Here is a 13,544-nt window from a genome sequence, read left to right as displayed (position 1 = left end):
CCTCCAGGTAGGCATACCGATCACTTGACCTCACTAAATAAATACCTTTCTAATTAATTTCGAACCCTCTATCGGAATAATACACTTGTTCGAAGGACACCATTCCTTTTACTCTCCCACTTGCCCTTCCGGACAAGTGTGCTAATTGTGTATAACCTTTTTACAATGTCACTTAATGTCTCTTCATGAAATATAAGGTAAGATTCTTCGTCATCCTTATTACATCTAGAAGTGTTTCTCGATTTCCGAGTTCGACTGTCAATAAGCAGATGATTTCTAAAATCCATCTGAGCACGGCCATGCATTATCACAGTCTCGCTCTTCGATAGGCCTTGTTAACAACAAAGACATGTTCCCTATTGTTAACAGGGGGACATTCCAAGTCTTGCATTGTTATCTTCCCTTACTAAGAGCCCTAGCTGCCCAACTTTTCCCTATATAATCCCCTTTTACAGTAGAAGTTTGACAACATCAAAGCGAACTAGTACTCAAACAAGAGAACTAACAACACTCATGGTCGAGGAAAGAGGTTCTGATAGCCATAATGAGCGATATACTTATGACGATTGTTAAATCTCTTAAAGTATTCTCATAGGTTGATCCGGCATAGTTCCAAACTGATACCTGTGCAAATGATTTATGATAATTTTGTCCTTGTAACACAAGAAACGGTGCTATAAATCATACTTCACACTAATCTCACCCGGTCATTAGTCGTCCAACTTTCAAATGACCTCAATTAGGGATAATTTCGATATGATATTCAACGTTCACTTAATAGGTGTTTCGTTATCCAAGACATGGTCTTGATACCCTATTTTGAATGTTCAAATCGAATGGACTCATTATTTAATTCTAAACCACAATTAAATAGAAATGGAATAATAATTTACAGAAAAATTAAATTACTCCATAAATGAATGGTTTAACATGGTGTTTTACATTAAGATCTCCACAACTTAATTAAAAAACACAAACAGGGAAATCAAAGCCAATCTCCAATGTGCCTGATTCCCATTGCCTCAACGAGCTTGTTGTGTTTCACTTGAGGCAAAGGTTTAGTGAGTGGATCAGCTACATTGTCGTCCGTTCCAATCTTGCAAATTCTGATTTCATCCTCGGACTTCCATTCCCTTATCATGTGAAATCGCCTCATGACATGTTTGACTTTCTGATGCTCCTTGGCTCCTTGGCTCCCTGGCCTGAGCAATATCCCCACTATTATCACTGTAAAGGTCTATTGATCCCTTTATTGAAGGGAAAACACTAAGTTCACCAATGAACTTACAAATCCAAACTGCCACCTTAGCTGCTTCCGAAGCTGCCAACTATTCGGCTTCAGTTGTAGAGTCTGCAGTCGTGCTTTGCTTAGCACTCTTCCAACTAAACGCTCCTCCATTAAGACAGAACATGTATCTTGATTGTGACTTGAAGTCATCTCTGTCAGTCAGGAAGCTTGCGTCAGTATAACATTCAACAACCAAATCCTTACTCCCACCATAGACCAGAAATTTATCCTTGTTCCTTTTTAGGTACTTTAGGATATTCTTGGCCGCAATCCAATGCGCCTCTCCTGGGTCTGATTGGTATCGGCTCGCAGCACTCAAGGCATACGATACATCCGGCCTAGTACATATCATGCATACATGATCGATCCAATAAGCGAAACATATGGAATCTAATTCATCCTCTCTCGCTCATTAGGTGTCTTCGGACACTGTTTCATGTTGAAACTTGTGCAATGTGACATGGGTAAGTGGCCTCTCTTGGCTTCCTCCATATTGAATCGTGCCAGTACCTTATCGATATAAGTACTTTGGCTCAATCCAATCATCCTTATATATTTATCCCGATAGATCTTGATGCCCAATAAGTACTGTGCCTTTCCCAAGTCCTTCATTGAAAAAACACTTTCCAAGCCAAGCCTTTACAGACTCTAACATTGGAATGTTGTTTCCAATGAGCAATATGTCATCGACATATAAGATGAGGAATGCGATGTCACTCCCACTGATCTTCTTGTAAATATAAGACTTATCTGGATTTTTGCTAAGACCAAACTCACTAATGGCTTCATCGAATTGCAGATTGCAACTTTTGCTTGCCTACTTTAGTCCATAAATGGACTTCTTAAGCTTGCATACCTTCCCAACATTGTTTGGATCTACAAAACCTTCCGGCTGTGTCATGTACATTGTTTCATCCAAAATCCCATTAAGGAAGGCGGTTTGACGTCCATTTGCCATATCTCATAATCATAATATGCGGCAATTGCTAGGATAATCCAGACAGACTTAAGCATGACGACTAGCAAAAAGGTTTCATCATAATCAACGCCGTGAATTTTCCTGTAACCTTTTTCCACCAATCTAGCTTTGTATACATATACATTTCCATCTTTGTCGGTTTTCAACTTTAAAATCCATTTGCAACCGATAGGTGTGTAACCTTCGGGCAAATCAAACAAGTCCCAGACTTGATTTTCAAACATGGAGTCCATCTCAGATTTCATGGCATCTTGCCATTTTGTAGAGTTGGTGTCGTAATAGCTTGTTTGTATGTCGCTGGCTCATCTCCATCCACAACTAGGATGTCTTGATCCTCGGTTAAGACAACACCGAGGTATCTGTTTGGTTGAGATCTTGGCCTTTGCGACCTACGCAGGGTAATAGGTTGAGCATTTTCTTTGTCATTTTGACTTTGCACATTGTCGGTTTAACTCTGATCAATGTCAACAGCTACTTCTAAAGCACTTTGATTGTCAGTTTTGTCAGGTTGACTTTGTTTCTCATCCTCTCGATCTTCATCAAGTTCGATTTTCCTCCCACTTGTCATTTTGGAAAGATACTCCTTTTCCAAAAAGACACCATCTCGAACAACAAATATTTTTTTCTCAGACTGGTTGTAGAAGTAATACCCCTTTGTTTATTTTGGATAGCCCATAAAGAAACACTTGTCAGATTTTGGTGCAAGCTTGTCAGATAGGAGTCTTTTGACATATGCTTCGCAACCCCAAATCTTAAGAAAAGCCAACCATGGAGGTTTCTTCGTCCATAATTCATATGGAGTCTTTTCGACAGCTTTTGGCAGAGCTTAGTTCAGTGTGAGTGACGCGGTTAGAAGTGTGTGTCCCCAGAAAGAGATAGGAAGATTGCTAAGACCCATCATTGATCGAACCATGTTTAACAAAGTTCGATTTCTCCTTTCGGACACTCCATTCCATTGTGGAGTTCTAGGAGGTGTCAATTCTGAGAGAATTCCATGTTCTTTCAAATGATTGTCGAATTCGTAGCTCAAATACTCTCCACCTCGATCCGATCAAAGTGCTTTGATTTTCCTGCCTAGCTGATTTTCCACTTCACTCTGAAATTCTTTGAATTTCTCAAAAGATTCAGATTTGTGCGACATAAGGTAGACACAACCATATCTACTAAAGTCGTCCGTGAAAGTGATAAAATAGCGACAACCATTTCTTGTGGTTGTGCTCATTGGTCCACATACATCCGTGTGTATAAGACCCAATAAGTCACTAGCCCTTTCTCCCAACTTGGAGAATGGCTACTTTATCATCTTGCCTAGTAAGCATCCTTCGTAGTTTTCAAACGACTCTAAGTCGAATGAATCAAGAATCCCTTCATGCAGAAGTTTCTTGATGTGTTTGATGTTAATGTGGCCAAGACGACAATGCCACAAGTAGGTTTGATTCGACTCAATGGTCTTAGCTCTTTTGGTGGTATCATTAACATTATAAACCTGTTTGTCTAGAGAAAGCAAATAAAGACCATTTTCTGAATGTGTCGTACCATATAAAACATTATTGAGATAAAATGAACAACTATTGTCTTTTATCCAAAATTCAAATCCTTGGCGTCCAACGCCGAAATTGAAATAATGTTTTTGGCAATGTTTGGAACATGATAATAATGTTAAAGTTCTAAAACAAGCCCAGAGGGCAAAGACAAATTAAGTGTCCCAACGGATACGGCCGCAATCCTTGCTCCATTGCCGACCCGGAGTTCCACTTTTCCCTTCACTAGCCTTCTACTTTTCCTTAGTCCCTGAGCATTGGAACAAAGGTGTGAGCCACATCCGTAATCTAATACCCATGAAGCTTTGCTAGTAAAGTTAAGGTCTATAACATAGATACCTGATCCAGAAGCAACGATGTCGTTCTTCTTATCTTCCTTGAATTTGAGCCAATCCCGTTTCCAATGTCCCTTCTTCTTGCAATAGAAACATTCGGAATCAAATTGGGAAGAGGCTACCTTCTTATCCTTGTTGCCCTTGGTAGCTCTTGACTTAGGCGGAAAGGTCTTCTTACCCTTCCCCTTAAAGCCTTTATTCTTGCCCGAGCGGTTGAACGGCTTGCCCTTCTTGACCCTAAGCATGCATATCATGCTTCCCCTCATCCTTAAGCGTTTACTCAGCTTGCTTCAACATTCCATGAAGCTCGGTGAGGGTTTACTCCATGCCGTGCATATTATAGTTCATCTTGAATTAATCATAACCTTTATGCAGCAAGTGGATAATAATGTCAATTTCCATCTTGATTGAGCACCCAACATCGAGCCTTTCCATGTTCTCAAATAATCCAATCATTTTAAGTACATGTGGGCTAACCGGCTCTCCTTTCTTAAGCTTGCTCTCAAGGATCCGCCCATAGGTCTCAAACCACTCAATTCAGACCTGCTCTTGGAACATATTTTGAAGTTCAAAAATGATCTCAAAAGTCGTCTCCTTTCCAAAGAAGGTCTTTTGGAGATCCGGAGACATTGTGGCCAACATGATGCATTTGAAATCCCGATTGGTAGCGTGCCATCAATTTAAGGCAGCTTGAGTGACCTCCTCATCAGGAGCGTCGGGCATTTCCTCATCAAGGACATATTCCTTTTGCTCTTGCATGAGAACTATACGCAATTTCCTTTGTCAGTCAAGGAAGTTTGTCCCATTCAACTTTTCTTTAACGAAGTGAAAATTAGTTGTTGTTGGTATTAGTTGCAGACATGATTCTACAATTGAAAGAATTTGCAATGAAAAACCATTCATAAAACCAATAAGTTTGAAATTTAAAGCATACATGCAAATTTTCAATCTTATTAAGCGTTTTATCCACACATTTAAAATTTGTCCCAATTAGGAGAAAATAAAACGATTCCAAGATCCCAAAAATCAAAAAGTGATTAAGCATGATTTGGCTTGTCTTAACACTTAATATTTTAAGGTAAGCAATCCAATTGCTAATAGCTCTAAGCTACTCTTGGTTCGATAAGAACGTTGCATCTAATGCTTTCTTGACGTTTTATCTCCATTGCCACGACATCTAATGACTCCTTACTGATATTGTTGAGTCTAACCAAAAACTAACGTGTATGCGATGCCTTGCTTTGGGAAGCACATCAGCATACCTTACTTCCCTAGGAAAGTAGTAATGATGTACTTTGGCACAACCCATTACTATTCTCATTAGTTCCGTAAGTGTCATTTTGGAATGGCAGATTTAACTCAATTTTCTTTGGGACTTAGGGTTTCTATGTTGGTTAATTTAAGTGAACTAAACTAATCATCACAACATTCGAAATCCTAAACATGCAAAATATATAGAGTATAATATATAGAGCATAATTAAAGATGCATTTGGCAACTAGCATGACCCCTTGATCTTGAGTCTTCGAATCTTCAAAGGCCTTCGTCTTGGCTCGTCTTCTTATAAACGCCGTCTTCGAGACATCACCATCAATTATGCAACTACTAATAAGACTAGGACTAATCTAAATATTAAGGTACAAAAATACTAAACGGCACGCAGTCTGTACTTAGATTTACAAAAATACAAAACGGATCACAATCCGTATTTACTATCCTAGTCAGGTCCCACTAGTTGCCATTTTGTAAAACTTGAATTAGAATATTTATTCCATTCATCCATTCACTAACGTAAATGGCCCATGCATGTTACAAATTAAAACAAGCAATAAAGAAAAACACGCGCAAACTAGTAACTAACTTAGGTGGTTAATTCAATTAACACACCTAATTAAAAACTAGTCAAAGTTGTTAACCGATTATGTGATTAAACGCAAAAAAATAGCTCAAATAACAATGAAGCTCCCACTAAATTCCGCATCCAACTTAATTAAAATTAATCCAATTAATTTAATTAAGCTGATTTACCCAAATTTTGCCCAAATTATTTTGTAAGTGCCGGGAAAAACCAAAGCCTAGCCTCGTTTTAATAATTAAATAAATAATTAAAAACGGCAAAAATCACATAACCCTATGATGCTCGAGTGCCCAACACCAAGCAACAAGGCTTGGTTTGCTAGGCACCGAGCCATGGCTGCCTTACGTGGCTGCTGCCCCTCGCACATCCACTTTCTGCGCCAAGCACCTGCATGCGGCTGACAGTATCGCACCAAGTGCGTTATGCTGGCCGCACCAGCATGCTTGCAACGCCAGCAAGTGAGGGCCTCAAAGGCTTGCTACTATGCGAGCTCGTGCCGGCCGCAGCCGCACATCGCAGCCCATGCATCGCACCAATGCCGCACCAAGCGCACCAATGCTCGCACACACACACACTCACGTACACATAGATGCACCTGTCCCGCACTCCTTGGCAGCCACATGCGGGCTGCGCAAGCAGTCCAGCTTGCCGAGAGATGTGCTTGGGGCTTTGTGCCTCAATTTGCGTGCTTGTGCCTCGGGATTATATCCCAATTTTTTGTGTGATATAAAATTAATTATAAATTATTTTTAGAACCAATATTAAGCAAAAACGAAAATAAAATAAGTCCAACTTAAATAAATTCAATTTTTAGTGCACAAACCAAAATTAATTCAAGAATCATTCTTTAAATTATTTTTGGCTCAACTTGATGTTACAAAAGTTGAGGGCTATTCTCACAATTAATTTAACCAAACATAAATTAATAATGATATTTGACAAAATAATAGGAGTTGGAAAAATAAACACAATCATCCAATGAAAATTTTTCCAACACTAACTTGTGTAAACTTGAAAAATTACATCCTTCCAATATGAAGAGTAATCAAATTTCAATCACAAGTTTGAACTTTTAAGACTTTAATCAACTTATAAATGATTAAAATCAAAATTAGTTCAACATGGAATTTAGAAAGTTAAGTTCCAACCAAATAAACAGTTAAAGATTGGATCTTTAACATTTTAGGGGCTTCAAAAATACAAATTCACCGTAAACATTCACACTTGAAGCAATTAATTTGCAAAAATGTGAATTGAAATTGCAAGTTTATGTGAAAAATGAACTCACCAAATTAAGCACCAAATATGACTTCATAATATGCTTAATAAGGGTTATTATTGCAGTAGATTGATGGTGTATCCATACACATAATCTAACATTAACATGCCATAATTAATCAAGGTTTAAAAATTTAAAATTTTTTCGTCAAAAACGATAAACCCCTCGAAAAACATGTTTTTTGGTGGATTTTGGCTTCTGGAGCTTCTACAAAGTGGTTCAAAAACAATTTGGAACATCGATTCCACCCAAAACTCACTAGTTTTGGGTCGAAATCTGGGTTCTTTAGCCAAAATTAGTATAAATACAAGATTAAACTAATTAAAAAAAACCGAGCTTCTAATACATTTAGAAAGCAAAACTAGAAATTTAAATCCATTTAAATCACCTTTATTAATTATAAGTTACAATAATTAAATGCACGCGACTCCGATACCGTTGTTGGGTTTCGTGATGTCCAACACCACGCGGAAGGAAACCCGCCCAAAATCCGCACACAAATTAAAGTAACTAAGCATGTATTAAAACCTTAATCACGTTATTAACAAGAAGAGAGAGAAAGAATCATTATCCTTGAAGCGTGCTTCGCTCTTACTTAGAGCTCGGACTTGAAAGCGTAGAGTCCCGCAAATGCACGAACCTCCAACGGCTAACACCCTCGCTACCGAACCGAGCAGGCCCTTACCCCGAAGCTTAGTCGGGGCTAGACCAAAATAACTTAGAGTTATTAGAACAAAGGTTTTCCATTCTTGGAGATCCCTTAAAGTTCACTAACTCAAGTGAAAATCTCAATACCCCATGATGAGTATTTATAGAGAAATCTCCTCAAGAATTCTCATCATCTTTCAATGTGGGATAGTTGGTAAAGTGAGTAAAACATGAATTAATTTAATTTTAAATTAAATTAAAAGTTATGAAACAATAATCAAATGACAAGTGTCATCACATAAAGAGGAAGTAGGTAAGGACAACAAACCCATCCTTGGAGGGCAAGCATAAACCCACCAACCCCATGTGCATGGCATACTTGGTCAATGCAAGGAAGACCGACCTCAACCCTTGGGCTCCAAGGCACGCCCAAATGGCGGCCTTTCCCTTGGCTGAGTTGCTACCATGCTGCAATTTTAGCACGATATATTATTTGATTATTTTTCTCGTCTTCGTCGATTCCTAAATCGACTCGACGCTCGACGCCGGTTTCGGCGCTCTAAGCTCTTAATCCGACGTCTTTGTTCGTAAAACTCTATTGACTCATTTAATCCTTCGGATTAATTCGTTGTTTTAGTTTGGTTACACGATTGGGTGTGACCCGAAGGGTTCAGTCAAGATTAAGCTGTAATATTAATTATTCATTAATATTACTGATCGAAAGCGGCCTCCAGCTAGGCATTCCGATCACTTGACCTCACTGAATAATTAGCTTTATATTTAATTTCAAACCCTCTATCGGAATAATACACTTGTTCAAAGGACACCGTTCCTTATAGTAACGGTCAAGCCGAAGCAGCAAAAAAGCAGATTCTCAACGCACTCAAGAAGAGGGTTGAGGATCAAAAATCCAAGTGGATAGAGGAACTCCCAAGAACCCTCTAGTCACTTCGAACAACCGAAAAAGAGGCCACAAGACATTCGCCATTTGAGCTGGTGTATGTATCCGAAGTCGTCCTTCCAGTGGAAATTAGCGCAAAAAGTCTACGGGTGCACCACTTCTCAGACGAAGAAAATGAACAACTCATGAAATAATCCCTCGATTTTCTAGATAAGGTCAGATATTCGGCCCGAGACAGAATGACTGCATACAAACAAAGAATCAGCAAGTTCTACAGCCGAAGGGTCAATGCAAGACAACTCAAGATTGGGGACTTGGTTCTTCGGAGTTCTGCAGCAGTGCAAAAAAGCCGCATTCATGGGAAGCTCTCAGCCACTTAGGAGGGACTGTTACGAATTTCGCGAGTCTACCAAAAATAAACCTAACTAAAACCTCCTAAAATATAGTAAGGTAATCTAGGTTCGATCCTAAAGAGAATTGGATTATCAAATTATTACTGGTATAAGTTAGAAACCCCTGTTTTGAATAAGGAAAATATAATCTAAAAATAAAATACTAACTAGAAAACAAATAAAGTGCGGAGAAATAAACTAATAAAAATGGGGATACAATAAAAATCAAGAATAATAAAGTACGGAATCGGGAGACGTATTATCGCATTGGAGTATCAATTGACCATCGAATTATATATAATCATGACTATATCTTAATGCTAACCAATGAACACAAACAAGCATTCGAAACTTCCCTTAATTGCAAATAGACCAAACAAGCTCTTGGAATATTGTCTTACCAAATAATAATCTAGAACAGGCTCTCTAGACTCGATTAATTAGTAGCATTAATAACAAGGGAGTAGTTAACTTAAGCCACAAATCTCACAAACTCGGACTCGTGCAACTCAAAGGGTTGATAATCTTAGGCGTTATTAACAAGTTTTAGTCACCTATTAAGCACCTACTTACTACTAATGGGAATTAACAAGGACAATTACGAATCACAAGTTAATACTCTAGTCGTCAAACTAGCAAATTACACCAAAGATGGCCAATCTCAAATATAATCAACTAGTTCGTAATATTTAAACGGATTATCAAACCAATTAAGAAATAAACATAATACCCAAGAATTACAACATATCTATTCTCACAATCCAATAATCCAATACATAACTTACCTCCCTACTCCAGTAATAATTTAGCCTGACATAACAAAAATTGAGGTAACTATAATAGAAAACATACAAATCATAATCAAACTAATTAACAAAGCAAATAAATGAAATTTAAGCAAATAGCCGAATTAAATTAATATAGCAAATTGCATAAGAGCTAGTACTGACGCATTCATGAGCAAAATAACAAAGTGAAAGCACTAACTTTCATTTTTATTCTCCAAAGCAAAACTTATACTACTACTATTCTAAGATAAACTAAGGCTGAAATCGAATGAAAAGAAAATGAAAACATAAATACAGTACCAAATCTTCTAGTAAGAATCAGAGTAAACATAAGCTGAATCGAGTTGCCTCGACTAGTCCATCTTGCTTATCCCCTGCTAGATACTTCGCCAAATTCAGATGAAGTTCATCAATTTTACCCCTCTGAACCTCGCCCAGAAAATTCCCCAAAATATAACTATGATAATCCCCTAACAGAAAGATAAGAAGCATTTTATTCATCTCAGCTACTCTGAGTATTTCGCTCCCATCCTCAGCCGATTCCATCTCTATCTTTTCTTGCTTGACAATTTGATTTCCCACAAAAATCGCTCAAGGGTTTATTTGTACCTTACTCGCAAGAACAGTGACTGAAACTCTTTGGTGTACCTCAAGGCCCACGTGGTTATTTGTAGTCAAACATCATTGGGCTTAAAATATGTGACTTACTTCAGTCTTGTGAGCTATGCTTCTTTTGATCCGAGCAGTGGTCAAATGCATTTTGCTACCATAATCTTCTTTCCTACAAACAAATAAATAAAAACAGTAGTATCTCGTGTCCAAGAAAGAAAATACTTATAATACTCTTAAAGTATCAAATTTCGATATAAAATCATGAGTTTAAAATATATAAATAATATACTTTAACGATCCTATCAAACTCCCCCAAGCTTATAATTTTGCTTGTCTTCAAGCAAAGACATGAAGTTACAAAGGAGCTAGACTCTTGATATAACAATATGCAACCTGACATGTTACAATTACTCCACTTAGCTCAATAACAGCTTCAAGTCAAGTACATATGCAGATCGAAGGAAAATCATTTTTATGAGTTTGTAAAGCCAAATTCCAACTCTTAAAACAATCACAGCCTAGTTTCAATCAACAAGGTGGCAGAATAACTCAGAAGATCATTAGGACTTAAATTAAGGATGTGATGGGCCTACGGTAGAGTGAGGTTCAGGTAGTATTTAAGAGTGGTGATAAAGATTTTAAGACTAGTAGAGCAAAGTATTCAACACCACAAACAAAATATGATATCTTATCTTATCTCATCAGTATTGAATCTCCATGATTTATTTATTTAATTTTTTTTTTAAAGTGTTTCATGACTCTTAATGTCATATATAACCCATGTAGCGAGCTTTCAACCAGTGGCTCCCGGTCCAATTGGCCCAAGGTACTAGGTTTTAAGCTACCCCTACGGATTTACTAACTCGAGTTACTCAATCAAGATACATAAATATCACACGTACATATTGGGCTCAACTGAATTTTTCTTCTCTTTTTTTCACTTTTTTTTATTTTATTTGTTTATTTTTTTAAGAGCCCTTAGCTTACATTGGTACGTAGAGCCTTCAATATGAAACTATTTGAATAAAAACAACACCACCAGCTCAAATTATAACAACAATAATCCACTTCACAGTGCATATGCTCTACTAATCTCAAAGAATGGTGAATTTCATTTTTCACACAATGACTCATAAGGGTAATCAGAAAAATAGGCTGATCAGATTGGGTTTTGACAAATCGTGTTATTGGTAAGCTTTTAGGCTTATGTGATGCAAATACCTTAATGCCTAAATCATTTATTTCTTATTACAATACCACAACATTGACTTCCACCAGGTTAGCAACTATTTAAAGAATAATTTTTTTCAAATTATTTTTTTTCTGCATACATACAAGTCTATAAGCCAAATTTAAGCATTGGAGAATGGATATTGAATCATATATGCAAAGCACTGTCCAAAAACAAACTACCAGAGTCAATACCATACCAAGAAATAGAACTGAATGCACTCCCCCTAAGCTTAATTCATACATTGCCCTCAATGTGTGACTGTGAAAGAATATAGGACAAAGATGAATAAAGGAGATATATAGAACAGAAAAGGAAACAAGCTCACTGGATGAAGTTAGCTAACTGTGAACACTGACTGTGTATTTCCCCGTTGGCATCCACCAAGCTTGGACCTGCTCATAATTTCTTGCTGCAAACACTTTCAGATATAGGCCAGTGTTGTTTTAGCTCAGCTTTGACTCCACCAGCAGTTGGTCAGTTGGTTGTGTTCCAGCCAATCTTATTGTCCTACAACAACTGACACCAAATCAAAGCAGAATTAATTTCTAGAATATAAAGGGCTTAAAAATAAGAGCAGATGAAATTTCTGAGCTGATTTTTTTTTATTTATTATTTTTTTAACAAAATATAAAATTGAAAATAAAATGACGAGAAAAAAAATTGAAAATAAACTATCAGAAAATAGTCTTAAACTTGGGTTGCCTCCCAAGAGCGTTGTATTTATCCTCATTAGCTCGACGCCTTTCCAGCATACTAGTCTTCACGATTTGGAGCTTCTAGCTCCATCACTTCAATGTTTTGGACCTGATAACCCTCATAGTACGACTTGAGTCAATGACCATTCACCTTGAACTCCTTCCCCGTGTCCTCACTACGAATCTCCACCGCACCATGGTCATACACCTTGGTAACAACAAACGTCCCCACCCATCGAGAACGAAGTTTACCAAGAAAGAGTTTGAGCCGAGAATGGTGCAAGAGAACTTTTTGCCCCACTGTAAATGTATTTCGTGTGATGCACTCATCATGGAATGCCTTAGTCTTCTCCTTATAAATTCTTGCATTCTCAAAAGCATCATTCCGAATTTCCTCTAATTCTTGCAACTGAAGTTTCCTTTGCTCACCTGCTGCATCCATCTCCATATTGCATTGCTTCACGACCCAAAAGGCTTTGTGTTCTAATTCTACCGGAAGGTGATAAGGTTTGCCGAAAACAAGCCTATATGGAGACATCCCAATTGGCGTCTTATACGTTGTTCTGTACGCCCACAAAGCATCGTTGAGGCGGAGGCTCCAATCTTTTCTATTTGGATTCACAGTTTTCTCGAGAATGGACTTGATTTCCCGATTTGAAACCACTGCCTGTCCATTTGTTTGTGGGTGATACGCAGTGGACACTCGATGAAACACATTATACTTCTTTAAGAGAGCTCCTACTGTTTTGTTGCATAAGTGTGTCCCCTTGTTATTGATGATAGCTCTTGGGAGTTCGTATCTAGCAAAAATATTTAATTTCAAAAATTCTACAAAAACTTTAGAATCATCGGTACGGGTGCTATAGCTTCCATCCATTTCGAAACATAATCTACAGCTAGCAAAATATATTGAAAACCAGAGGAAGATGGAAAGGGTCCCATGAAATCCATACCCCAAACGTCGAAATTTCACAAAACAAAATAGGGGTTTGGG

General features: G+C 37.7%; 1 long non-coding RNA gene across 1 annotated transcript; it reads right to left on the bottom strand.

The window, feature by feature from the left end:
- Nucleotides 1-10,123: 10,123 nt before the first annotated feature.
- Nucleotides 10,124-11,709, bottom strand: LOC110699103. The gene is made up of 2 exons (XR_002506854.1): nt 10,911-11,709; nt 10,124-10,790 (listed from the first exon to the last, which is right to left on the bottom strand). It is a non-coding gene; the product is annotated as an uncharacterized LOC110699103 (long non-coding RNA).
- Between the last annotated feature and the right edge of the window lie 1,835 nt (nt 11,710-13,544).

The sequence above is a fragment of the Chenopodium quinoa genome, unplaced genomic scaffold, assembly GCF_001683475.1.
Source record: "Chenopodium quinoa cultivar QQ74 unplaced genomic scaffold, ASM168347v1, whole genome shotgun sequence".
Lineage (NCBI taxonomy): Eukaryota > Viridiplantae > Streptophyta > Magnoliopsida > Caryophyllales > Amaranthaceae > Chenopodium > Chenopodium quinoa.
This window is presented reverse-complemented; position numbering and strand designations above follow the sequence as displayed.